General features: G+C 47.4%; 1 long non-coding RNA gene across 1 annotated transcript; it reads left to right on the forward strand.

Annotated features, from left to right (window-relative positions):
• The first annotated feature begins 378 nt into the window (after positions 1–378).
• LOC148108985 (uncharacterized) lies at positions 379–26,352 on the forward strand. Its single transcript, XR_015726711.1, has 7 exons — positions 379–506; positions 15,017–16,155; positions 17,217–18,770; positions 20,563–20,696; positions 22,042–22,191; positions 24,378–24,469; positions 25,092–26,352. It is a non-coding gene; the product is annotated as an uncharacterized LOC148108985 (long non-coding RNA).
• The last annotated feature ends 635 nt before the right edge of the window (positions 26,353–26,987 follow it).

Below are 26,987 nucleotides of genomic sequence, written 5' to 3' on the forward strand. Positions count from 1 at the left end.
TTGCTGGCTGTCCCTCTCTGTCAAATAAATAAATAAAATCTTAAAAAAAAAAAGTCTCCAAAAAGACAAGCTTTAAATTTCCTGCTAGTTTCAGCCTCATGAACGCTGTGGTGCAGGGTTTCAGAGCTGGCCTAATTATTGCGCCTAGAGAACTGACTTTTAAGTGTGTGTGCAAGGAAGGGTCAGACCTCTAGTAGTGGACTGGCGGCCGTGCGTTACAACGCACGTGTTTCGGGACAGGAAGCCTTCTGGCCGGCCTTCGGCTCAGACACCTGACCCCCGGCCCAGCTGCGAACTGTCCAATCAGGGACGGCGGCGGGGCGGTGGGTGGGGCGTTGCTGCGCAACCGCGGCGGGGGTCCTTGCTCTTTTCAGCCTATCTTGGTATCGCAGGTCACCTGCTTTTAGAGGCCACGTTGTCCTGGCCTTGTTTCTGTTACGCTTTGATTTCGTATGTCCTTGGGAGTTGAGGGGAGGCCACTGGGTACCGCAGGAAACGTACAAATGGTGAGTGTGCTCGTGGTGTCTGGTGACGCCGTAGGACGTGGAGCTCGAAACGGGCGCAGACCCGCCAAGTCCCGACTGACCTCCCCGGGGTCATCTCCGGGTGACGCCGCTTGGACCTCAGTCCCTTCCAGGGCGTGGCGTGCCTGCTGGCCCGGCTTCGGGGATCCCGTTCCTGCGCACCCCGACTTCTGCGCCGGAGCCTCAGTGCAGCTGTGCGCCCGCAGCCGCGTTCTCCCGCGTTTGAGCGGTGACCGCGGGGAGGGTCGTCAGGGGACCGTCGTGACTCGTTCTCGTTTGTGTGTGTGGGGAGCTGTGGTCTGTGGGGTCCCCGGTCCCTCCTTTGTCCCCGCCGAGGGCCTGTTTCCTCCTGAGCGTTACACATGCTTGGCAAGCAAGGTCTGAAATCCACAACCCTGTTTTGCTAGCGGAGCCCTCCATTCGGCCGGGAGTAAATGCCCGAACTTCAGTTACTTCCCGCAGGTCGGATTGCCGGATTCCCATCTTCCATTCACAGCATCATTACCAACTATTTGTTCTTCGTGGTGCAGTTCTAACAGTCCCAATATTTTAATTGGTCATCATTTCCCCACACTGAATGGTTGGCTCATTTTAAATGGCTTATCTTTTGTCTGTGGATATTTACCTCCGAAGAAAGTAAAGAATAACTACTTGGAACTACGTTTGTGAAATTCTTGTGCGTTTCCTCCCAGGATCTTCACTGAGTGCAGGCGCCTGGGTGGGTCAGTGGGTTAAGCAGCAGACTCTTGGTTTCGGCTTAGGTCTTGATCTCAGGGTGGTGAGCTGGAGTCCGCCCCACCGGCTCCGGGCTCAGTGGGGATTCTGCTTCAGGGGGCTTTATCCCTCTGTCCCTCCCCCTGCACGTGCACCCTCGAGCTCACACTCTCTTTCAAATAACTAATTAAATCTTTAAAAAAATAAAAATTCTTTAAAAAATAAATAAAACAATTCTTTTAAATATAATTTTAATTATTTATTCTTTATTTTTTAAAAAACAGGCCTTATTTGGGGCTCCTGGGTGGCTCAGTTGGTTAAATGTATGCCTTGGCTCAGGTCATGATCCCAGCATCCTGGGATGGAGTCCCGCATTGGGCTCCTGGCTCAGGTGGGGAGCCTACTTCTCCCTCTCCCTCTGCCTGCTGCTCCCCCTGCTTGTGCTCTCTCTGTCCCTCTCTCTGTCAAATAAATAAAATCTTTTTAAATAGGCCTTATTTATTTATTTTATGTAAGTTCTACACAGTGTGGGGCTTGAACTCAGAACCCCAAGATGAAAAGTTGCCTGCTCTCCAGCCTGAGCCAACCAGGTGCCCCTGCTTGTATGAGAAACTCTTGTTCCCCTTTTTTCCTCACCTTATAGGTTCTTAAATCTGTTCTTTTACTTTGGTTTGTTCAAATGGATTTCCAGGGCTTAGATGTGCAGACCAGAAGTGTTCAAATATAATTAATAGTTTATAAAACTGTTTCTTGGGCTGGAAATAATTAACATTTTTCATTTAATATTTGTTTGTTTTTAAAATATTTTATTTATTTATTTGAGAGGGAGTGCACAAGGAGGGGGAGGAGCAGAGGGAGAGGCACAAGCAGACTCCCTGCTGAGCGGGGAGCTCTACATGGGGGTCAATCCCAGGACCCTGAGATCCTGACCTGAGTGTAAGTCGGATGCTTAACCGACTGAGCCACCTACGTGCCCTTAGCCTTTTTTTTAATCCAAAAATTACTTGTGGGGTTTCATATTGAGCTGTCAGTGTGCCTTGCAATTTTCTTCTCTCCTTATAAAAATACTAGGTTTGAGTAATTTTGCTGGATTGTTCAAACAATGAGCTTGTGTCACTTAAAATGTCAGTGGTGGTCCAGAGCACCTCCAGGGGGAAGCAGAGGCCTGAGGTCAGTGTTTCCAAGATAAGACACCCCCCTCCCCCCCCTCCCGCCCAACTTGAAAAGGGAAGTAGTTGAAGGCCTCCTTGGTCTTGGGGAGCCTCCCCCTGCTGGAGCCCTAACCCATGGAACGAGTTCTTTATGCTGAAGTTACAGAGGCCTGGAAATCTGGGGACGCACATGTGAGGTGGGTGTGTTCAGGCGAAGGGGCAACGGAAACCTGTCTGAGGTTGTAACTGTTGTGCCCTTGGACCTTTTCTAGACATAAATTGGAGTTTTGTATCCACAGTGTAAGCGCACCTCAGAGTGTAAATTGTTTACATTGAGAAAGTCTGTGAAGGTCAGTTCTGTGTTCTGAATTAGGGTCAGTGACTGGGGAGTTTATTTGGGTCAGAAGCTTGAACTGAATCCTGCTGAGAGTTTTCTCACCTGGGAGAATGGAATGGAAGCCTGAGGAAGGGAGCGGTTCCATTATGCCCCGGGGAGGGGGAGGGTGTGCGGGGCTCCCAGAGTTGATGCCTGTGGCTGCTCAGGTGTCCCTGCCCTCCCTCCCCAGGGACTGACCCACTCCAGGGCTTCTGTCCCCACCGGGAGAGTCTAGAATGTGGAACCTTCTGAATGTGGCTTTCCTTCTGTCCTGGGGGAAGCAGGCTGCTCCTCTGCTGAGTCCAATGTTCGTTTCCTGGATTCCTTTATTGATTAAATAGTGCAGCCCGTTGGCTCTCCTTTCCCTTAGCACCTGGGCTGCTAAACTGTAAGTTGATTGGGAGATAGGCTGTGAGGAGAGCTAGAAAATTGTGGAACCAAATAGAATTTGTGTGAGACGTGAGATGCATTCGTTTAAGTTCTCAGGTCGTTTTTCATTTTTGGATCAGCTTTTGTTTGTATGTGTACCTAGAGAACTCTGACATGCAACAGGCTAAAGCAATGCAATTCCTTTTTTTTTTTTTTTTTGCTCTTTTTAATTTTATTTTACGTGAGAGAGTATGCTTGCGTGTGCACGTACACACACACACGCACACACACAAGTGGGGGCAGGGACAGAGGGAGAGGGAGAAACAGACTCCTCACTGAGTGACGAGCCCCTTGGTGGGGCTCGATCCCAGGACCCTGAGATCAAGACCTGAGACAAAGTCAGATGCTCAACCAGCTGAGCCACCAGACGCCCCTGAACTCCTATTTTAATTGATGGGAGGAAAACTACTGAAAGCTTATGTAAATAAATCTTTGAAAATCCAGTGCTTTTAAGGACCTAAGCTCAAACCCCTAAAGCATTAGAATATGCTGCTTATCCCGGAAAATAGAAAATATCCCAAGTGGTGATTTAGGGGAAGGACAAACTACAATGCCCCGTGTCATGTTAGAAAGAGACTTGGGGATTTTCATTTTGTACGGTTTACACTATGTATCTGTTAGTGTTATAAGGACTTAAATCTTAGAATGGTTTTTTTTTTAAAGATTTAATTACTTAATTTATTCGAGAGAGAGAGAGGAGTGGGGGGGGTGCGGGTGAGAGGGGGAGAGAGAATCTGGAACAGACTCAGCGCTGAGCCTGGAGCCCGTCATGCGGCTGGATCCTGGGCTTGATCCCATGACCACGCAATCTTGACCTGAGCTGAAATCAAGAGTTGGAAGCCTAACTGACTGAGCCACCCAGCCACCCCTTAGAATGGCTTCTTATGTATAAAAATTCAAAATAAAGAATATAAATATGCTTTTATTTTAAATAAATCTGTAAGATAGGATGTCTAACTTAAGACATAGTGCTTATAAATCCTCCAGCACTGTTAACCTAGCCATCCCAAATAACAGTTCTGTGGGTTTTTTGTTTGTTTGTTTTTTAAGATTCTATTTATTTATTTGAGAGAATGAGACAGAGAGAGAGAGCATGAGAAGGGGGAGGGTCAGAGGGAGAATCAGACTGCCTGCTGAGCAGGGAGCCCGATGCAGGACTCGATCCTGGGACTCTAGGATCATGACCCGAGCCAAAGGCAGATGCTTAACCAACTGAGCCACCCAGGTGCCCCCAAATAACAGTTTTGATAATTTTTTGAGCCTCCTGTTAGGGTTTCTTTTTTTAAAATGTAATTTAAGTTTTTAATTTAAACTCAATAATATATAGTGTATTATTAATTTCAGAGGTAGAGCTCAGTGATTCATCAGTTGTATAGAACACCCAGTACTCATTACATCACACGTCCTCCTTAATACACCTCACCCCATCCCCCCGGCCCCCTCCCCTCCAGCAACCCTCAGTTTGTTTCCTGTGATTAAGAGCCTCCTTTGAAAAAAAGAAAAAAAAGTCTCTTATGGTTTGTCTCCCTGATTTCATCTTGTTTTATTTTTCCCCTCCCTTCCCCTGTGTTCCTCTGTTTTATTTCTTAAATTCCACATAAGTGAAATCATATGATAATTGTCTTTCTCTGATTGACTTATTTCGCTTAGCATAATAACCTCTAGTTCCATCCACGTTGTTGCAAATGGCAAGATTTCATTTTTTTGATGGCTATGTAATATTCCATCCTATATATACCACATTTTCTTTATTCATTCATCTGTTGATGGGCATCTGCGCTCTTTCCATGGTTTGGCTATTGTGGACATCGCTGCTATAAACATTGGGGTGCAGGTGCCCCTTCAGATCATTACATTTGTATCTTTGGGGTAAATACCCAGTATGCAATTGCTGGGTCATGGGGTAGCTCTATTTTTAACTTTTTGAGCAACCTCCATACTGTTTTCCAGTGTGGCCGCACCAGTTTGCATTCCCACCAGCAGTGTAAGAGGGTTCCCCTTTCTCTGCATCCTTGCCAACATTTGTTGTTTCCTGACTTGTTAAATTAGCCATGTTGACTGGTGTGAGGTGATCTCATTGTGGTTTTGATTTGTATTTCCATGATGCCGAGTGATGTTGAGCATTTTTTCATGTGTCTGTTGGCCATTTGTATGTCTTTGGGGAAACGTCTATTCATATCTTCTGCCCATTTCTTAACTGGATTATTTGTTCTTTGGGAGGGTTTCTTAATACTAGAACAAGCAGTTGAAAAAAAATAATAAAACAAGCCATTGCAAATGCATATTTTCTTTGCTATGTTTGTTCTTACAACCAGTCTTCAGGCTCCGCATTTCTGGATGTTTGTGTGCTGAGAGCTTAAGCCTCACCCTGCCCTCTGCCCTCTGCCCTCTGCCCCTTGCGCTCCCTGCTGGATGCGCTAATGGGAAACCTGGGTGGTCTCTCCTCTAGAGCTGGTGGGAGATTCCAACCAGAAAAGCCCCTGCCTGTGTGCAGAACTCTTGCCCTCTCCCCACGCCCCAACCCCAGTGAAAACCCAGGCCAAGCTCGTTTCCTTGCTTTCTGATGCCGTTTCAGAGCTGAGATCTCTATTTTGGGCGTCATAAGCCTTTTCCTCTCTTATCTATATGGGTGAGCCCACACGTGGGACACTGGCATCAGTCTGAACCACCCATCTGCTGGTGACTGTAACAGTTGATGCTGTGGGTAGCATGTGAGTACGTGACCGTGACCCGCGGTTCTGCCTTCTCCTGCCCAGCCTTGCCCATCTGCTCTGCTGTTTGATGAGGACATGTGCAGTGGGCTGCTGGGTGCTGGGGAGCTCGTATTGTGACCTGTGCTGGCCTGTGTGGCATCGCTGACACCATCAAGCCTCAGTTCTAGATTAGGTCTTTCTGAGTTGGCAGTTTAGAGAGCCCTAGGCATTTGGGAGCAGGAGTATGGGGTCAGGGCTCTCCTTAAAGTGGTCCTGGGTTAATGTCTTTGCCAGTGTCTCTGTGTCTTAGAATGAAGCTGTGACAGAGGCTGGGCCCGTCCTGATGTACCTGGGGAGTACCCCGTGTGGAAGAGGAGGGCCCAATCAGGGTTGCTCCTGGAACAGCTGTCATTTAAAAAGAGAAAGACAAGAAAAGAGAAAGGTGGCCATGAGAATCCAGGCTGAGTCCAGACACAACCCCAGAGGGCTCACCAGGACCCTTAAGTACTCCTGCCTCTGCTGCGGCAAAGCTTCTGAGCCTCCAGGTACAGAGGACAACATGCATGGACGCCCTGTGGCACAGCTCGGGGATTGGTTCACTCCCGACTTCAGTCCATGGTCCTTAAATCCTATGAAGCAACCAGTTGTCATCAGGGAGACTCCTAACCCTGATAGCACTGCTTTGAGGTTCTCTAAAGGGAAAAAATAAATTATACACACACACACACACACACACACACACACACACACACACACACACACACACACCAGTCTAGAGAGGACACTTCCTTCCCCCAAAGTACATCCAGTCAACAACAACAAAAAACGGAAAGACAGGAGGGAAGGAACAGAAGAAAATAATACTGAAACAAACGTGTGTCACTTGACCCATTTGGAAACCCAAAATACACAAAAAGAATTCACGTAATAAAGCAGATAAAGGTACACTGCTTGGGTTTTCAGCCTCTACTATATAAGTTCCGGATTCGTTTTTCTATGCAATGGAATGCACTGACCCAGAAACCTCCAAGCAGTTAATCAATCCTGTCTCAAATTACAGATATACCTGGAATCCCTCTCCATTTAAGTAGGGTACCCCGGATGATCTCAGCCTGTTACTGACTAGTATATAGGGGACAAATAGAGCAGCTGTTTCTCCTTGACCATCAGAAATATGGTCCTGTCTAAACCCCTATGGTCATAGCACCCATTGTCCTAAAATATTCCACAGTGTGTTGGGAAGCTCTGAACAAATGATTCATAAACTAAAAGAAAGCCAGTGCCACTTACAAATGATCTTGAAAAAGATGAGACCCCGTGAACCTTATCCTTCAAATAAAGTGGCTAATATGGCCCAGTGGAAATTGCACAGGTCTTCGAAGGACTGAAACCATATGCAAAGTCTAGTGAGTGAAGGGTTGATATTCCCCGTGCCTCTCCTGTGAACAGCTGAGTTTGGCCTGTTAAATCTGGAATGGACAAATGACGCCTCACAGTGGATTACCGCCACCTCGCAGCTGTAGTTGCGCCCAACAGACGTCTGTGCCCATCCCCAACTTTGTGGAAATTACCGACTCCTGCCCATCGCGATCAGGAACATATCTGATTGGGTGGGGTCTGTTCTGTTCAGTGCCTGTCTCAACAGCCTTTGCTTTGAATGGACACAATATCCCTTTAATGGGTTATCCTCTCAGATCTGGAACAGCTCTGCCCTCCGCCCCCCAGTCATTGCAGGCAAGACCTGAACTGCGTCCCAGGTTCTCTGAGAACACAGGTGCCACATTACCTTAATGACTTCCTCCTCCGTGGACTTACAGGAAATGCAAACACTGAAAAAAGTGGCTAGCAAAAAGTGGAGTATGCATGTAAAGTGAGCACTGTCAACTTGGTTAAATTTCTGGAACTTACGGAGAATCTGACACCCCATCCCCCATGATGTCATGATAAAATAGCTGCTCTCCCCATCAGCACCCACAACGTCTGCTATATTCTTTTGTTCCAGCAGTCACATATTCCTTGTTTACACATGTTACTGGAATCCGTTTATGCTGTGATTTGCAGATTGGCCCGGCTCTAGTGGACTTCTGTACCACAAATGGCCGGAGGCTCTTCAAATGACCATGTAACTGGCACTCCCAGCGCCCACATACTCCTTCACTAGAGGCTTCACTGACCTCCTCTCGCGTCTCCGAGTTACTTGTGGTGCTTTGAGTTGTCCATAGGCATCTGATGCAAGAACCTGCCCCACGCTGTGCGTCAGTGGGGCTGTGTTTAGTAGAGAGCTCTGAGCACGTGACCACCTATACAGCAGTCTGTTTTGCCTTGGGGTCTGGAAACAGCACCCCAAGGACTTAGTACATAGACCCACTTGGGCCACGATGGAGCAGACGTTGGCCCTCTATGATGTCCCACCTGAGGGTGGGGGTGGCCCTCCCTCTCCTCGGTCCCTTGTGAGACGTCCTGGTGCCGGAGGTGCTCCTGCCATGGGGTTCCCGGAGTGAAGAGCAGTGGGAGCTCGTAGACACTGGGTATGACACCACCGCGCTGGTACCTGGTGGAGCTCAGGCAGGGGTGCTGCTTTTCACGTCCTAACCAGGATGTCTCGTGAAGGAATAGACGCGAGGGTCATCACAAGTGACCACAGAATAGTCATTCTTACACTCACCGATAGCTGACGCCGGGTTCCCCTGTTTACTACTCTTGGGTGATTCTCTAAGAGTTGCGTCTTTGGGGTAAAAGAGCTCCGGGAAGCTTTGGCCCCAGTTACCCTCATTATTAAAGTAGCTCTTGTCTCTACGTACACTGTGGACTTGCCGGGACCCTCCTCATCTATGTCAGAGTCCCAAACACCACTCACAGTGACATAGGGGTCACTTCACTTCCCGGAATATACTGTGCCGGGCTCTCCAACAGGCATTCGGTGGAAGCTTCTCTATCCCTTCGAGGTCTCAGGGTGCAGGCCTCATAAAGCACCCTTACTGAAAGAAATTCAGATTAATTCATGAAAGATGGTCTGTGCCTGTCATGGGTCAGTCGTCAGGTGTGAATATTAAATGTGTCCGTCTTCATTTTTTCCCCCTAGTATGCTGTTCTTTCTTTCTTTCTTTCTTTCTTTCTTTCTTTCTTTCTTTCTTTCTTTCTTTCTTTCTTTCTTTCTTTCTTTCTTGTGAGAGGTGGGGAAGAGAGAAAGAGGGTGAGTGGGAGGGAGGGGCAGGGGGAGAGGGAGAGAGAGAATTTCAAGCAGGCTCTACACTCAACTCAGAGCCCGACATGGGGCTCAGTCTCAGGACCCTGAGATCATGACCTGAGCCGAAATCAAGAGTTGATGCTTAACCCACTGAGCCACGCCGGCGCCCCCAAGAGCAGTAGTTTTACAGAAAACTAGAACAATATACAGACTTCCTATACAATCCCTCTACCTTGACACCGTTTGTCCTGTATTTTAGATTTCGTGTTACCGTGGTGCATTCATTACATTTGATGAGCCAACTTTGAAGTATGTGTGAAAGTCCGTAGTTTGCGTGAGGGTTGACTTTGTCATGTGGTCTCTGGGCTTTGGCTACTGTAAACGACATGACTCCGTCATTTCTGTATCACAGGACACTCTCAGTCTCCTGCAGATCTCGTGTGCTTCTCCTGGTCACTGATCCCGCCCTCCCACTGCAAACCTGGCAGCCAAAGATCCTTTAGTGCCTCTACTTTTATCTTTTCTGCAATGTCGCATGCTTAGAATCATGCAGTATGACTGGCTTCTCTTAGCAATATGATTTCAGGTTTCCCCATGTCCTTTTGGTTTCATAATCTCATTTCTTTTTATTACTGAAGAATATTTCATCCCGTGGATACGCCAGTGATTGTTTTTCCCTTTGCCTATTAAAATTACCTTGGTTTGGGACGCCTGGGTGGCTCAGTCAGTTAAGCATCTGCCTTCGGCTCAGATAACGATCCCAGGGTCTTGGGGTCAAGTCCCACATTGGGCTCCTCGCTCCGTGGGAAGCCTGCTTCTCCCCCTGCCTGCTGCTCCCCCTCCTTGTGCTCTATCTCTGTGACAAATAAATCAATAAATAAAATCTTTTAAAAAAAGATTTTATTTCTTTGTCAGAGAGAGGGGAAGAGAGAGACAGAGAGCAAGCACTCAGGCATCCCTAAATAAATAAAATCTTAAAAAAAAAACTTAAATGAAATTACCTTGGTTACATCTCAGTCTTGACAATGATCCGTAAAGCTCCTATAAACATTCGGAGTTTTTTGCGAACGTGGGTTTTCAACCCATTTGGGTAATCACGAAGCACATGATTGCCGGGTTATATGGTAAGTAGAGGCTTAGTTCTAAGAAACTACCTGTCTTCCGAAGTTGGCGTACCATTTCCCATTCCCACCAGCAATGCATGAAGGTTCCCGTTGCTTTCGATCTTTGCCGTTATTCAGTGTTCTCAGTGTTTTTACTTTCAGCCTTTGTAATAAGCGTCTGCTGGTAACCCTTCTTTAATTTGCAGTTTCCTAATCTGTAATTTTGAGATGGCTTTCATGTGCTTATTTACCATCTGTGTATCGTCACTGAAATGTGTGCTCAGATCTTTTGCCTATTTTTAATTGGGTCACTTATTTTCTTTTTGGTGAGTTTAATAGTTCTTTGGGTGTTTTGGATATTAGTCCTTTATGAGGTGGTTGATTTCCAAAGATTTTCTGCCAGTGTACCGCTTATGTTTTCATTCTTTTATCTCTGTGTTCACTGAGCAGGAATTTTTTTTTTTTAAGATTTATTTATTTATTTGAGGGAGAGAGAGAGAGGGAGGGAGAGGGAGGGAGAGAGCACGTGAGCAAGGGGGAGGGACGGAGGGAGAAGAAGAGAAAGTCCCAAGCAGACTCTGTGCTAAGGCCTGAGCCCAAAGTGGGGCTCTGTCCTGTGACCCCGAGATCACAACCTGAGCTGAAACCAAGACTCAGTCACTTAACCAACTGAGCCACCAGGCGCCCCGGAATTTTTTGTTTTAATGAAGACAAAGTCTTTTTCTCTTTCTTTCTTGGATCTTACCTTTATTGTTGTATTTTAAATAAATCACCAAACCCAAGGTTAGTTAGATCTCTCCTATGTTAATCTTTCAGAAGTGTTGTTATTCTGCATTTTACACTAAGATCTGTGATGCAATTTGACTTCATTTCTGTGAAAGATGTAGAGTCTGTCTCTAAATTCTTCCTTTCTTCCTCCCTCCCTTCCTTCCCTCTCCCTCCTTCCCCCTTCCTTCCTCCCTCCGTCCTTCCCTTCCCTCCCTCCCTTTCTTTCCTTCCTCCCTCCCTCCTTCCCTACCTCCCTTCCTTCCTTTCCTTCCTCCCTCCGCCCTCCTCTTTCTTTTCTCTCTCTTTCTTTCTTTCTTTCTTTCTTTCTTTCTTTCTTTCTTTCTTTCTTTCTTTCTTTCAGATTTTATTTATTTATTTGACACAGAGACAGCCAGCGAGAGAGGGAACACAGCAGGGGAGTGGGAGAGGAAGAAGCAGGCTCCCAGCGGAGGAGCCCGATGTGGGACTCGATCCCAGAATGCCGGGATCACGCCCTGAGCCGAAGGCAGATGCTTAACGACTGCGCCACCCAGGCGCCCCTCTTTTCTTTTCTTTTCTTTTCTTTTCTTTTCTTTTCTTTTCTTTTCTTTTCTTTTCTCTTTTCTTTCACATATGTCCAGTTTTTCCAGCATGATTTGTTGAAAAGACTGTTTCCCATCGAATTGCCTTTGATCCTTTGTCCTTTGTCCCTGGCGCCCTGTCCGGTCACCGCACGCGGCGTGACCATGGGGACGGTCGTCGGAGGACCATCCTGACTTGGTCTCCAGGGTTCATGACCGGGAGGTACCATTACGGTCTGTGGGGTTCCCTCCTTTGTCCTCAGGGGGATCCGTTTTCTCCTGAGTTTTCCAAATGTTTGATGAACAGGGTCTGAAACCACGACCCTGTCTCCCGGTCTGGTTCTTCCCAGGGCTGGCAGTAAATCCCCAAATCCCAGATGTCTCCCGAGCTTCCCAGACTCCAGATTCACAGCATCATCAACTACTTGTCCTACAAGTGGGGCTGTTATGGAAACCCCAAGTTCTGCTGCCGGTAGCTCAAAAGGTCAGTACCTGGCTCTGTGTCACACTGGAACTACAGTGTATAAAAACAGTGTGCCTCTCCCCTCAAGATCTTTCCTGGCTGCGAACATCCTATGGAAAGTTCTTTGGATGGCAGTTCCTCTTTGAAAACTTTGATCTCTCCTGTCAGCACAGCACTTCCTGGGTCTATCACCTGGAAAATACTTTTTCACTTACTCCATTTGTCAATAGGGATAAAATGTATTTCATTAATAGAACTTGAAAGGCAGTAAAAAATACTTTGAAACCAGCAAAAAAGAGGTGAATTTCATAAATATAAAATATTTCAGTATTACATTCCATTTTTTTAAAGATTTTATTTTAGAGAGAGCAGGATCAGGGGGAAGGGCAGAGAGAATCTCAAGCAGATTCCCCACTGAGCAGGGAACCCAACCCGGGGCTCCATCCCAGGACTCTGAGATCATGACCTGCGTGGAAACCATGAGTGGGAGGCTTAACCAGCTGAGCCACCCAGGCTCCCCTACATTCCATTTGTTAAGAATTTTGGAATCATTCTTTCTTCCTTTGAGCATGTGTATTAAGTTGCTGAGGTCTGCTCTTTACTTTTGGGTGACTTCATGGGGACCCTGCACTTGGCGGGGAGTCTGCTTCTCCCTCTCCCTTTCTCTCTGCCCTTCCCCATGCTCCTGTTCTCTGCTCGCTCTCTTACACATATAGATAAAAATCTTAAAAAAAAAAAAAAGACTCCCTGCCCACATTTCCTGCTCTGTCCCTCTGCTCTTTGCTCTTACTCCAGCCCTACCCTCAAATAACCAGTTTTGATGACTGTGTCATCCTCCCACCAGTGCTTCTTTATATAAAACCAAGCCAGTTTCAATGTCTGTTTTTCTTACGTGTTTGCTCTTGTCATAATTGGTAGGGGTCCGTGTTTGATGATTGACTACTGAAAATTTGAGGGTCACTCCTCCCTTTTCCCTGTAGTGCTACTGCTTTTTTTTTTTTTTTAAGATTTTATATCCTTATTTGAGAGAGAGCACAAATTGGGGGGGTGGGCAGAGGGAGACACAGACTACCCATGGAGCAGGGAGCCCGATGCGGGGCTCAGTCCCAGGACTCTGGGATCATGGCCTGAGCCGACGCTTAACCGACTGAACCACGCAGACATCCCTCCCTTAGTGCTGCTTACCGGGACAGGCTGATAAGAAAGCCTTGGGGGCTCGTGCTCTGGGAGCCTCTGCTTGCTGGGGGGCTGCTCCTGTGTGCTGTGCTGCTCTGTGTCACACTGTGGGCCCCACCACAGCTGGGTTCTGTGTGCGGAGGACTGCGAGTGAGCAGTTTCAGTAATTCCTTGACCTGTTGGAACAGGAGTATGGGAATTGGGCCCTCCTTAATTTGGTCCTGGGTTCGTGTCTTGGCTGGAGCCTATCTGTATTTAGAGTGAAGTTGTGAACGAGGCTGGGCTTGCCCCAGCATTAGGTGGGGTATTGGGGTGCACAAGGATGATGATACCTTGTGAATGAGGTAGATCCATCGGATGGCCACTTCCTAAAGAGCAGGGTTTCGGGTTTCTTTTTAAGATTGATTGATTTATTCGAGAGCGGGAGAATGTGCGTGTGAGAGCGTAGGCTGGGAGGGGCAGAGGGAGAGAGAATCTCAAGCAGACTCCGCACTGAGCACGGAGCCTGACACAGGGCTTGATCCCAGGACCCCGAGATCATGAACTGAGCCAAAACCAAGAACTGAATGCTCTACCCACTGAACCACCCAGGTGCCCCTAAAGAGCAGGTTTTGTTTTTTTTTTTAAAGATTTTATTTATTTATTTAACACAGATAGAGACAGCCAGCGAGAGAGGGAACACAAGCAGGGGGAGTGGGAGAGGAAGAAGCAGGCTCTTAGCAGAGGAGCCTGATGTGGGGCTCGATCCCAGAACACTGGGATCACGCCCTGAGCCGAAGGCAGACGCTTAACGACTACGCCACCCAGACACCCCAAGAGCAGGTATTTTAAAGAAAAAGAGCGGAGCTAGGGAAAGGCAGCCAGTAGCTGGTGGGCTGAGTCCACAGTCCTACGACCAGAGAGCTCACCAGGACCCTTAAATCGCTCTGCTACTGCTGCCAGTCCTGCCCCCACTGCACACAGATCCTGAGCCTCCGGGTTACTGGGGGACAGTGTCCAGCAGTGGGAGTAGATGACACTGATTTAAGCCCGCCGTGCTTGAACTCTGTACAGCAGCCACTTGTCATTGCGGGGGGAGGGAGGGCAGCGGGAGGCCACTAATCCTAATGGCACTGATTTGAGGCTCTCAGGAGGAAAGAATTCATGAATACTGGGGTAGAGGGGATAGCTTCCCAGCCCGAAAAGTATATCCAATGACTTAAAGATGGGGGAAGAACAGAGGGAGGGAACACAAGAAAAGAAGTACTAAAACAGAGGTCTGCAATCTGACCCAATTGGAAACTCAAAGAGACTAAAAGAATTTGTATAACAAAAGACAGGTCTGCTGGGCTTTCATCTTCAACATGGGTTATGAATGAATATTAACATCTGTAATGCACTAATGCACAAGTCTTTATAAACTAGGCTTCAGATTACAAGTAAACCTGGGAATCCCACCAAATGTAAGCAATTTAACTCACGATGGAAGGGGCATTGGTGAGTAAAATACTGGGGAGAAATAAGTGTTTCTTAAGCGTTGCTCATCTGAATCATCAGAACATTTGCCTTGGCTAATTTCTCATATTCCTATCACACATTGTCCTAGACTATCCCGTAGTGAGCAGAGGTGCTCTGAATCCATGATTCCTAAATTACGAGTAAAATGTCTTCACTACTTTTAAATTGCTTGACAAAATGGTATCCCACTGAAATTACCCCTTCCCCCAATTAAATTAGTTAATAATGGCCCACAGTAAAGGCATTTAAGTATTTGAAACCATTGTGAAAAATCTATTTAGGATGAAGCGATTAGCCCTGGGCTTCTCCTTTAAATAGCCTTGTTTGGTCTGTTCTATTTTTTTTTTTTTAAGATTTTATTTATTTATTCGACAGAGACAGAGACAGCCAGCAAAAGAGGGAACACAAGCAAGGGGAGTGGCAGAGGAAGAAGCAGGCTCCCAGCAGAGGAGCCTGATGTGGGGCTCGATCCCATAACGCTGGGATCTCGCCCTGAGCTGAAGGCAGACGCTTAACCGCTGTGCCACCCAGGCGCCCCTTGTTTGGTCTGTTCTTAAACCTGGAAAGAATGAATGATCGTCACTATGGAAAGTCTGAGGTCTGTTCTGAAAAAACAGAACCACAAGAAACGGGATCAAAGCAGGCAGGCCCAAGATGGCTGACAGAGTGGGCGGGGAATCACTTTATTCCTTCACTGTACGCCGTTACGATGCTAAAATCTTTTCCCCAAGGATGCCATGACAGGAAACCTCTGACTTTAAGGAAGAAAAGGTGTGTAACCCACATTCCTGGAAGAGAGCACCCAGCTTTCAAGAAATGCCCGCCAAAGTGTTAACAACTGTCAGTAAAAGAAACCAAAACCCCAGTGGGCACAGCTCTCCTCGAGCTCTCCTGCTGAGAGTGTACTTTTATGTTAAATAACTTTACTGTTTGTCGTGCTCTTCAGCGGTGTTGTGTCTGTCCTGGAATTCTTTCTCATGAGGAGACTAAGAGCCCCTGGCCACATCGTTTGGATGGGCTGGGTCTAGGCTCAGGGCCTAACCAAGGGCTCCCCAGTCTCCCGGGCAACCTTGCGGCTCCTGGTATTACGTCATTACCGACTCCATCCAATCAGCACCTGGTATACATCCTGCTTTCACGGATTTGGCCACGTGTGTTCTGTTCAGTGCTTATTTTCACATACTCTTGGATGTATCTGACCTTCATCTCTGAAGGGACGTGAGACACCTTTACACGGTCGCCCTGGGGGAGCCTCAGCCTGGCCACCTACAGTCTCTGCAGGCAAGGTCTGGACTGCATCCGCCTTGCGCCGAGGGACCCAGATAGGGCCTTGCGCTAATGACACATCGTTCTCTGAGGACATTTGCTTCATAATCATTCAGGACATACAAGTAGTGACAAGGGAGCTCTCGTAATGTGGTCGGGCCGTTGACTCACACCTGCTGGGAGGCCCTAATCCCTTGGTTAAATTTTTTGACATCAGACAGCTGCTCCTTCCCTGACCCTGTGAAGAGGTGGGTGTAATCTTTTCAGCAACCGCAACATCTACTAGGTTCTTTGGTGTTTGGGAGGCAACATAGTCCGTGTTAACAAATTTTGCTTAGGCCCATTTATACTGTTAATTGCAGATTGGCTCTTCTTGAGGTCACCCCTACCTCAGAAGGCTCTAGAATGTGTTTGCCTTGCCATATAACAGGCACTGGTGTTACTGCCTCCGGGTCTCCTTCAGTATAGAGGCTTCAGGATTTCCTCCCCCCCTCCCCGTTTGTGCTCGCTCTCTGTCAAACTTAAAAAATAAAGTTGCATATATATTACGTTTACTGAGCCTCTTTTAAAAAGATTTTATTTGAGGGGCGCCTGGGTGGCGCAGTCGTTAAGCATCTGCCTTCGGCTCAGGGCCTGATCCCGGCGTTCTGGGATCGAGCCCCACGTCAGGCTCCTCCGCTATGAGCCTGCTTCTTCCTCTCCCACTCCCCCTGCTTGCGTTCCCTCTCTCGCTGTCTCTCTCTCTCTCTGTCAAATAAATAAATAAATCTTAAAAAGATAAAATAAATAGAAGATTTTATTTGAGAGTGAGTGACAGAGAGTACAAGCTGTGTGTGTGTGTGCAGGTGGGCGGGGTAGGAGGTAGGCAGAGGGAGAAGCAGGCTCCCTGCTCCGGGCAGCCTGATGTGGGGCTCGATCCCAAGACCCTGGGATCATGAGCCAAAGGCAGACGCTTCACCAACTGAGCCACCCAGGCGCCCTTATGGGCAGCATTTTAAACACATCAAGTTGCAGTATTAACATGAGGAGCTCTGCTGACGTACTGCACGGTGAACGTCTTAAAAATTATGTTAAAAACGATCATTTAAAGTCTTTGGAATTGAATGTAAAGGTAAGTAGGAAATGAGCATCAATTGAAGAGATTCTATGAGAATTCTACAAAAAAGGTGTGAATCTGTGGTATTTCGGCTGTGACTGCTCCCTCCCTCCCACCGTCTCAGCTCACACTCCACTCCAGAGTAGTGCATCCCCAAATTCAATGTTTTCTGTTCCAGCTTCCTTTCGGGGACCTTTTTTCTTTTTTTTCTAGGAGTAACAGGACTTCACCGTGTCTCATTCTATCTCGAGTTACTGATTCTATGAGGTTGCATTGCACACGAGCGTGCTTGAGAAGTGGGAGCTTGTCTTGCGCCTCGCCCCTGCTCGTGTTAGACGGGCTGTAGCAGTGGGCATGGTATGCTAATACTGGGACCTGGTCACCCTTGCCTCAGCTCCTAAGTTGGTGGTTCCGTGTCAGCAAGAGACAAAAGCAGAACAAGCTGCTGTCCTTCCTCCACTGAGCGGTCCGTTCCTAAAAAGAGAATGGAATTCCGACAGAAGCTTGCCGTTGTCCCTCCCCATGCTCCAGAGCCCTAAGCAGAGAAATGATGCCCGAAGGTGAGGGGAAAGCAAGCTGTAAAGCAGCTCAAATCTCTTGGCAAAGTTGTAACTTCTGGTACCAGAGATGACGAGAGTACAAGCGAAAGATGGGGAATGGACACAAAAGACAATTGGCAAAAGATCGGTGGATCTAATGAAAATGCAGCCGGGTCTGTAGGCAGCTCATTCACGGGAGGGAACCGGGAATATGGCTGCTAAGAGGAGTCGGCTAAGGCTCAGAGCGAGGATCAAATGCCACCTTCACATAGTATTACTGTAAAGGGTCCACGGTACGTTTGCATTAGTTTGTAGCGCAAATTTGTCCCAGGACTTTGTTGAGAAGAGTAAAGCCATCAGTCAGCAACGAGTCCGTTTTATCAAGTACGCGTGGTCCAAGAAAGAATAGAAGATGCCCCTGCCAGTACCGATGTCCGGGCTGACGGCCATAATCAGCTGTATACCCCCTTCTCTGCCAAAGAGCAACATCAGAGGCCTAACACTGTCAGGGATAGACTTCGCCAAGATCATCCAGGAAGTCATTAACAAAAGACAACCCTAACAAGGCCTGGAAGAGCGGGGCGTACAGAAGGTGCGGTATATTCTCTAAAGTGTCGGTGCAAGCAAATCACGAGAAATGCAGAGGAACAGGAAGGTATGACTCGTACGCTGGGTGAAAAAGGCAACAGAATATGCATAGGAGAGTTTAACAGATGTCAGAGTTAGCAGAAAAAATATTTCAGAGTAGACATTACAAGTACTTTTCACAACTAAGGGAAAGCGTGATTAAAGGAGTAAAGGAAATGACTGCGCCACCCTTCGGAATTCTGTCAAAAACAGCAAAGGAAGTTGGTGAGAATGTAGACAAGTTGGAATCCTTGGACACTGGTGGGAATATCGGTGCATCTGCCACGGGAAACCGTCTATCACTTTCTAATACAATGACCCTATGATCCAGCAGGTTCACTTCTGGGTATGCTAGAAAGAACTGAAAGCAGGTTGTCAGAGAGATATTTGCATATCCGTGTTTGCAGCAGTCAAAAAGTGGAAGGTTGTCTATTAATTGATGAATTGATAAAAAGTGATAGACACATATAATGGAGTATTACTGAGCCTTAAAAAGGAAGGAAATTCTGACACAGGCTTCATGTGGACCTTGAGGACATTACGCTGAGTGAAAGAAGTCGGACACAAAAGGACAAATACTGCGTCCTTCCACGTATATAAGGTACGTAGAGTAATCCAGTTCCTAAAGACAATGTAGCCTGGTGCTTGCAGGGCTGTAGGCACAGGGAATGGAGAGCTTTTATTTAATGGGTGTAGAGTTTCTGTTTTATAAGATGAAAAGGGCTGTGGCGATGGATGAAGGTGATGGTTGTACAACATTATGAATGTATTTAATACCAGCGCGCTCTGTGCTTAAAGATGGTCCAGATGGGGGGCACCTGGGTGGTGCAGTTAAACGTCGGACTGTTGGTTTCAGCTCAGGTCGGTGATCTCAGGGTCCTGAGATCAAGCCTTGGGTCGGGTTCTGCGCACAGCGGAGCGTCTCCTGCTCTCCGCTTCTCTCTCTCTCTCCTTGCTCCTCCCCCCCACCCTTGAGCTCTCTCTAAAATAAATAAATCTTTAAAAAGAAAGATGGTTAGGATGGTAAATTTTTTTAGAAGATTTTATTTATGTATTTGACAGAACGAGAGAGCACAAGCAGGGGGAACAGAGGGAACAGTAGAGGGAGAGGGAGAAGCAGGCTCCCCTCTGAGCAGGGAACCCAATGTGGGACTCGATCCCAGGACCCTGAGATCATGACCTGAGCCGAAGGCAGACGCTTAACCATCTGAGCCACCCAGGCACCCCAGGATGGTAAATTTTATCTATGTTTTACTACAATAAACATTTTTTGAAAATTAAAAATAAAAGGACAGAGGTGCCTGGGGGCCTCAGAAGAGCAGGCAACTTTTGATCTCAGGGTCGTTAGCTGGAGCTTTAGTAGAGATTAAAAAAAGTCTACATCTCTAGTAGAGATCACTAAAAATATGTAAATAAATAAAAACTTAAAAAACATAAGAGGACTAATGAACAATGAAGCCCTAGGTGAACACACAATGTAGAACTAGGGACGGGCAGAAGAGGAGTGCAAAGAAGTAAAAGGTTGTGGGAACTCTCCAGAAGATGTAATCAGAGCACACCCCAAAAGATTCTTGCAAATGGAAAAGAATAACTTTGAAATATAACAATTCAGTAAAGGATGGTCAAGGCGGAGAACTGAACCAGTGGCCTGTGAGATAACGGGAGAGAAATAACACAGTACGGTGCAAAAAAGAGAGGTCGAAATCGTAAGAGAAAGATAAGAAATGCATGTGAAGTGGCACCTGGTGGCTCAGTCAGTTAAGCGACCAACTCTCGATTTGGGCTCAGGCCGTGATCCCAGGGTCCTGAGATCGAGCCCCACATCGGGCTCCACACTGGCCATGCAGCCTGCTTAAGATTCTCTCCCTCCCTCTCTGCTCCTCCCCCACCTCTCTCTCTAAAATAAATAAAATCTTAAAAAAAAGAGAGAGAGAGAGATGTATGTGGAGGCCAGATCCACCATGAGGAAATGTGGCCGGATCCCACTGGCTGGCTGCCACAACCCTATCCCCAGCCGCCTCCTTTTTTTTCTTACTTGAGAGAGAGTATGGGTGGGGGGAGGGACCAAGGAACAAACACTCCCCAATGAGCGTGGAGCCCAACATGAGGCTGGAACCCAAAACCCTGAGATCATGAGAGCCGAAGTCAGACACTTAACCAACTGAGCCACCCAGGTGCTCCCCCCCCCCCCCCCCAGCTGCCTCCTTTCTCTGACTCCACTCTGGAGGCCAGAAACGGGAAATACACTCATTATCACTTCCCTTGCAGTATAACATGGTTTGGCCAATGAGCCATTAGTCCCCAGAAAGATTTTTGGTTTTTTCTGATTTAAAATGCATATGCAATTGGTGCAACACTTTTTTTCTCCTTTCTTCCCACATGTTTGACTACAGACAGGATTCCTGGAGCTGAAGGAGCAGTCCTGGGACCGCAGGGCTAAGAGCATCAAAGAGTTGCCAATCGAAACCCTTTTGTTGAGCAGCGGAATCTAAGCCAGCACGTTACCTGCCTTTGGGCCTCTTGTTAAGTGAGAAAAACAGGCACCTATTGGTTCAAATCATTCTCTACTCATGAAAGCGAATATAACTTCATTCCGTTTAAGAAGTTAGAAGAAAGATTGGCCAAGTGTATTCCCCACCCCACAAATGCAAGAAAGATGATAATAAACTTACAAACCTTATTATGCTATTAAAGCATATGAACAGAAGTTCTAAACAATGACGAGAAAAATTGAAATCCGTTGCTTTTGGGGGAATGAGTTAGGGAGGCATTGTGGGAGACCACTTTTTTTAAAAACGTATTTTTTGGCAACCACTTTTTAAATTTTTTTCTTAATTTTTAAAATTTGTTAGAGAAAGAGTGGGGAGGGGGTGGGGAGGGGCAGACGGGGAGAGAGAATCCCAAGCAGACTCCCCAAGGAGCCTGACATGGGGCTCAATCTCAGGACCCCGAGATCATGACCTGAGCAAGAGTCGGACGCCCAACTGACCGAGCCCCCCCCACCCCCAGGGCACCCCTGAGACCACTTTTTATTGTTAGAAGTTTTATGGAATTACTTGATTCTAGAACTATATATTACTTTGTTAAAAATGTAAATTAAAAAAATTTAATGAGTGAATGGAAACAAATCTAGGAACTTTGACCCATCTTGATAGAGTAGAAAGATTATGGAGAGTCAGAGCTGAAGTCTTGCTTCTGCTGCTTACTATTAATTCAATCTTGGGCGATTCATTTAGCCTCTAAGGCTGGGTTTCTTCCATTGTAAAATGGGGCACTGATTTGTACAACCTCCGTAGGAGGGGGCAGGCTCCACCCTCCTGGGATAGATCAGGTGTCCACTCCCATCCCTTTCCTGGCTCCGGTAGGATCTCAGACGCAGACACCTGCAGAGTAATGCTGCTTCTGTATTCCCTGGTTTCCATTCTTGGTTGAAAGTGCTGTTTTGGCTTTGTATTTCTCTAAACCATAAACATTTGGGTATTTTCCATAGTCCCAAGGTCCCTGGTTATTCGTCAAACTTTGAGAATTTCAAGTAGAAAACAGGTAAATCTTAGATTTGAGAGCATTAAGGACAAACCTCTCTACGTCCACATTTGAAGAGAAAATGTATTTCTTTATGCTTTGAACACTGTAAACAGATAAACTACAAAAATAAAATGCTGGAGCAAACTTCCAAATCATGAGAATAATTAAGCTCTCATATTGCTGTAAAAATGACAGCAACGTGCAGGGTATTTTTGTCAAAAAACACATGTGGATGTTTCTAAACAATACCTTATTAGCTGTGTTTTCAAATGACTTGTATACTAACAAATGTTACTGTCTTTACTTTTCACTTTTTTTTTTTAAGATTTTATTTATTTATTTGACAGAGACAGCGAGAGAAGGAACACAAGCAAGGGGAATGTGAGAGGGAGAAGCAGGCTTCCCTCTGAGCAGGGAGTCCGACGTGGGGCTCGATCCCAGGACCCTGGGATCACGCCCTGAGCCAAAGGCAGACGCTTAACAACTGAGCCACCCAGGTGCCCCTTTACTTTTCACTTCTGAGCGCATTTATTAAAATATTGCTTGTCAGTAATGGGTATTCTGATCCACTTTGTTACTTTTTCCATTTAACTGTTATACATTCTGATTCAGTATTGGCATATACATGCAATTTCTTCTCAAGCAAATTTAATTTTTATTCTTAAATATTTAATTGTCCTTAAACTGACATGACATAAATGCTTCCCTCTATAAGAGTCTGCAGCCTGGCTCCTTGCTTTGCAGTTCTCTGGACTGTTTGTTTATTTTATTATTTTTTTAAGATTTATTTATTTGTCAGAGGGAGAAAGAGAGAGAGAGAGCACCAGCGAGCACAAGCTGGGGGACCGGCAGAGGGAGAGGGAGAAGCAGGCTCTCTGCTGAGCAGGAGCCTGATGCGGGGCTGGATCCCAGGACCCTGGGATCATGACCTGAGTGGAAGGCAGACGCTTCACCCACTGAGCCACCCAGGTGTCCCGTTCTCTGGGCTCTACAGTGGAGCCTGCCCACTTCATGAAGCGCGAAATAAAATTAGCTTAGAGCAACTAGATTATTCTTGTTCGTTATTTTAACTTATTTAATGAGTCAACAGAGGCCTGCATCTTTTGATATAAAAGGACAAAGACAGGACCATGATTCAAAGTAGGCCTTTCTTGCTGAGGGACTCTCTTGATGTTAACTTTTTGATTGTCCCTTTTCTACCAGGCACTCTAGACTCAAAACACGTAATAAGCACAAAATTAATCAAGGCACGCTAGGTTCTGGATATAGAGAGATAAAAAAAGTTCTTACAGGGGTGCCCGGGTGGCTCAGTCGGTGAAGCCTCTGCCTTAGCTCAGGTCATGATCCCAGGGTCCTGGGATTGAACCCACATCTGTTTCCCTGCCCAGTGGAAAGCCAGCTTCTCCCTCATCCTCTGCCTGCCGCTCCCCCTGCTGTGGTCTCTCTCTGTCAAATAAATAAAATCTTAAAAAAAAAAAAAAGTTCTTACAGTCCTGGTACTTTTAGTTGGGGAAAGAGACATTTTTAAACAAATGATAAGGCTTGGCTTATTAATAAGAGGTTTGAAGGTAAGTGCACAATGGAATGTGAGGTAACGGGACCCAGGGGTGTGTTGTCTGTCTCCTCCACGGAGGGTAGTGACCTCAGTGATTAAGGAAATTAAGTACCCCTAATAGAACCAAGTGCTCGAGAGGTCATGGAATCCTTCAGCTGAGGTACCAGGTGTGTGCGGGTGGAGACGGGGTGGGTGGAGCCTCAGCGCTGTTGACAGTTCAAGTATCAGTATGCAGCCAGTCTTTATTGCATGCGGTGAGGTAATTTTTAAAAAAGATTTTATTTATTTATTTATTTATTTATTTATTTATTTATTTATTTATTTATTTAAGAGAGAGCACCAGCGGTGGGGGGAGAGGGAGAAGCAGACTCCCCGCTAAGCAGGGAGCCCGAGGCGGGGGTGGGGGGCGGGGGTGGGGGGGCGGTTCCATTCCAGGACTCTGGGCTCCTTGCTTGAGCTGGGGAAGATGCTTAACCAGCTGAGCCCCCCAGGCCAGCGGGGTGAATTTTTTTTTTTTTTTAAAGATTTTATTTATTTATGTGCCAGAGAGACAGCCAGCGAGAGAGGGAACACAGCAGGGGGAGTGGGAGAGGAAGAAGCAGGCTCATAGCGGAAGAGCCTGATGTGGGACTCGATCCCAGATCGCCAGGATCACGCCCTGAGCGGAAGGCAGACGCTTTAACGACTGCGCTACCCAGGTGCCCCGGGGTGAAGTAATTTTTAAGTGTGTTTGTAAACAAAGGTCATAGCTCCATGAGTGGCTTCACAGCCTCACGCCAACCCCAGAACACTCCCTGGTCCCTGCTGGCTTGATCAGGCGCCCCTCTTGCTCTGAACAAGGGTGTCGCTCCACTGGAACCGACTCTGGAACTCCCTGCGCACACCTGTGTCCCCACGTTTAGAGGGACCTGCAGGAAGACTCCACTGTCCCTCCAGGGCCGGGACCAAGTTTTGCCTAAGCCATCGGACCTCCTGCCCTGTTGCCACTCAGGTGCGGAGGGGCGGGTCCTTGCGAGCTGTCCAATCAGGGGCGCAGCAGGGGCAGGTGGGTGTGGCGACGCTCCGAAGCCGCGTGGACGCTGATGGTCTTCCTCGCGGTCAAGTTTCACCTGCGCTTAACGGTCACAGGTGGCTCTGCTGCCGCGTCAATCGCGCGGTGACCTTCGCGGGCTGCGGGAGCCATAGGGACAACGCCGGCGGACCGAGAAGCACGGGACATGGTGAGTGTGCGGGACCGGGTGTGCCAGGACGGGGCGGAGGGTTAGCAACGGGCCGCGACGAGACCCGACCTCCCGCGGGAGCCCCCGAGTCTGCGGAGCCGAGTCCCAGTGGCGCCGCTCGGACCTCAGTCCCCTCCGGCGCGCGGTGTGCGGGCTGGGCGGGCAGCCGGGACCGGGCGTCCTGTCCCGTCCCTGCGCGCGTCCTTGTCTCCCCTGATGGTGCGGTGACCACGGGAAAGATCGTCAGGGAACCGTGGTGACTCGGTCTCCGGGGGTCGTGCGCTGGAGGTGCTGTGGTCTGTGGGGTCCTCAGTCTCTCCTTTCTCGCGAAGGGCACCCGTTTTCTTCTGAGTGTTCCCGACATTTGGAAAGCAGAGGGTCAAATCCACGTCCCTGTCCCTCAGCCTGTCCTTTCCTTGGACTGGAAATGCTTGTTTCCAAATCCCGCCCCGCCTCCCCAGACGCCAGCTTCCCCTCTTCAGTTCACAGCATTAGTATCAACTATTTGTCTTCCGTGGTGCAAGTCGAACAGACACGGTATTTTGTTTATCGTTTTCACACAGTCAATGGATGGCTCATTTTAAAAGGTTTATTTTTTGTTTGTGGATATTTTACATGAGAGGAAGCAGAGAATAATCACCTGGAACAACGTTGTGGGAAATCCTTGTGCTCCTCCCCCCAGGATCTTTCCTGGGCTCAGCTACCCTTTGGAACTTTGAACATCCTTTGAAACTTTCTCCAGTGATTTGTCCTGACAGCACTGCCTCTTCCTGGGTTCGTTGAAAACATTTATTCACTCTGTTTTAAAGTCTTTGTTTTACAATAAATGTATTTAATCAATAGGTCTTGAAAAACAGTGTATTTCCAAAGAGGCAAGAAAAAGGAGATATTCAGGAAAAAATAGTATTATATTGCACGTGTTAAAGTTTCTTCTTTTTCTTCCCCTAGGCGGTGGAGTTTGTTTCTGAGGTCTGTTCCTTATTTTTGGGTGATTTCAAATGAAATTCCAGGGCTTGACTTGCAAAACTGGAGTGTTCAAGTGTGATTGTTTATTAAACAATTTCCTGTCATGCAAATAATGAAATAACATCATTATTTTTTGAAAGCAGGATATACTTGTGGGTTTTCTTGTTAGAAAAATACCTTACAGGTTTCTCCCTGCCTTTTACATAGTCGCTGGATCTGAGGGATTTTTTTTAAAAGATTTTATTTATTTGAGAGAGAGATAGAGAGCATGAGGGAGAGAGAGAACATGAGAGGGGGGCGGGTGAGAGGGAGAAGCCGACTCCCTGATGAGCAGGAAGCCAGATTCTGGACTTAATTCTGGGACTCCAGGGTCATGATCTGAGCTGAAGGCAGTCACTTAACCAACTGATCCACCCAGGCGCCCTGAGGGATTTTTAAAAAACATTTCATTTATTTATTTGAGAGAGAGAGAAAGAGAGAAATCGTAAGAGAGCAAGCAGGGGGAGGAGCAGAGGGAGAGGAACAAACAGAGCCTGGCTCAGAGCCGGCCACGGGGCCCAACCTCACCACCTGATGTCATGACCCCAGCTGAAATCAAGAGTCATACTCTCAACCGTGAGCCACCTAGGTGTCCTGGGTTTGAGGGATTTTGCTGGATTGTTCAGACAACTGAGTTTGTGTTACTTAAATTATCAGTGCTGGTCTAGAGGAACTCTAGTGGGGTCAGAGGCATGTAGTCAGTGTCTCTAAAATAAGGTGCCACCGTGGTCTTCGCCCCCTCCCCCCTCCTGCCTGGAGCCTGTAAAGTACTTCAAGGCCCAGTTGTTTCTCTGTGGGGCTTCCCTGCAGGTGTCCTACCTCACACACACCTGAGAAGGAGCCCTTTCTACTGAGAGAAAGTATAGCGCCCTGGAAAGCTGGGATGGAAGTGTACAGGGTGGGGTTGGGGGTGGGGACATGACACTCTCTGAGGTTGTAACTGTTGTTCCCTTGGGCCTTTTCTAGACATAAATTGGAGTTTTGCGTCCACAGTGTAAGCCCACCTCAGAGTGTAAATTGTTTACGTTGAGAAAGTCTGTGAAGGTCAGTTCTGTGTTCTGAATTAGGGTCAGTGAATGGGGAGGTTGTTTGGGTCAGAACCTTGAACTGAATCCTGCTGAGAGTTTTCTCACCTGGGAGAATGGAATGGAAGCCTGAGGAAGGGAGCGGTTCCATTATGCCCCGGGGAAGGGGAGGGTGTGCGGGGCTCCCAGAGTTGATGCCTGTGGCTGCTCAGGTGTCCCTGCCCTCCCTCCCCAGGGACTGACCCACTCCAGGGCTTCTGCCCCACCGGGAGAGTCTAGAATGTGGAACCTTCTGAATGTGGCTTTCCTTCTGTCCTGGGGGAAGCAGGCTGCTCCTCTGTGCTGAGTCCAATGTTTGTTTCCTGGATTCCTTTCCTGATCAAATCGTGCAGCAGAGGGCTCTGGTTTCCCTCAGCACTCGGGCTCCTCAACTGTCAGTTGATTGAGAGAGAGAGTGTGGGGAGAGCTAGAAAATTAGGGAAACCAAG

This window comes from Ursus americanus, chromosome 14, assembly GCF_024610735.1.
Source record: "Ursus americanus isolate L20-20 chromosome 14, mUrsAme1.1.p, whole genome shotgun sequence".
Classification (NCBI taxonomy): domain Eukaryota; kingdom Metazoa; phylum Chordata; class Mammalia; order Carnivora; family Ursidae; genus Ursus; species Ursus americanus.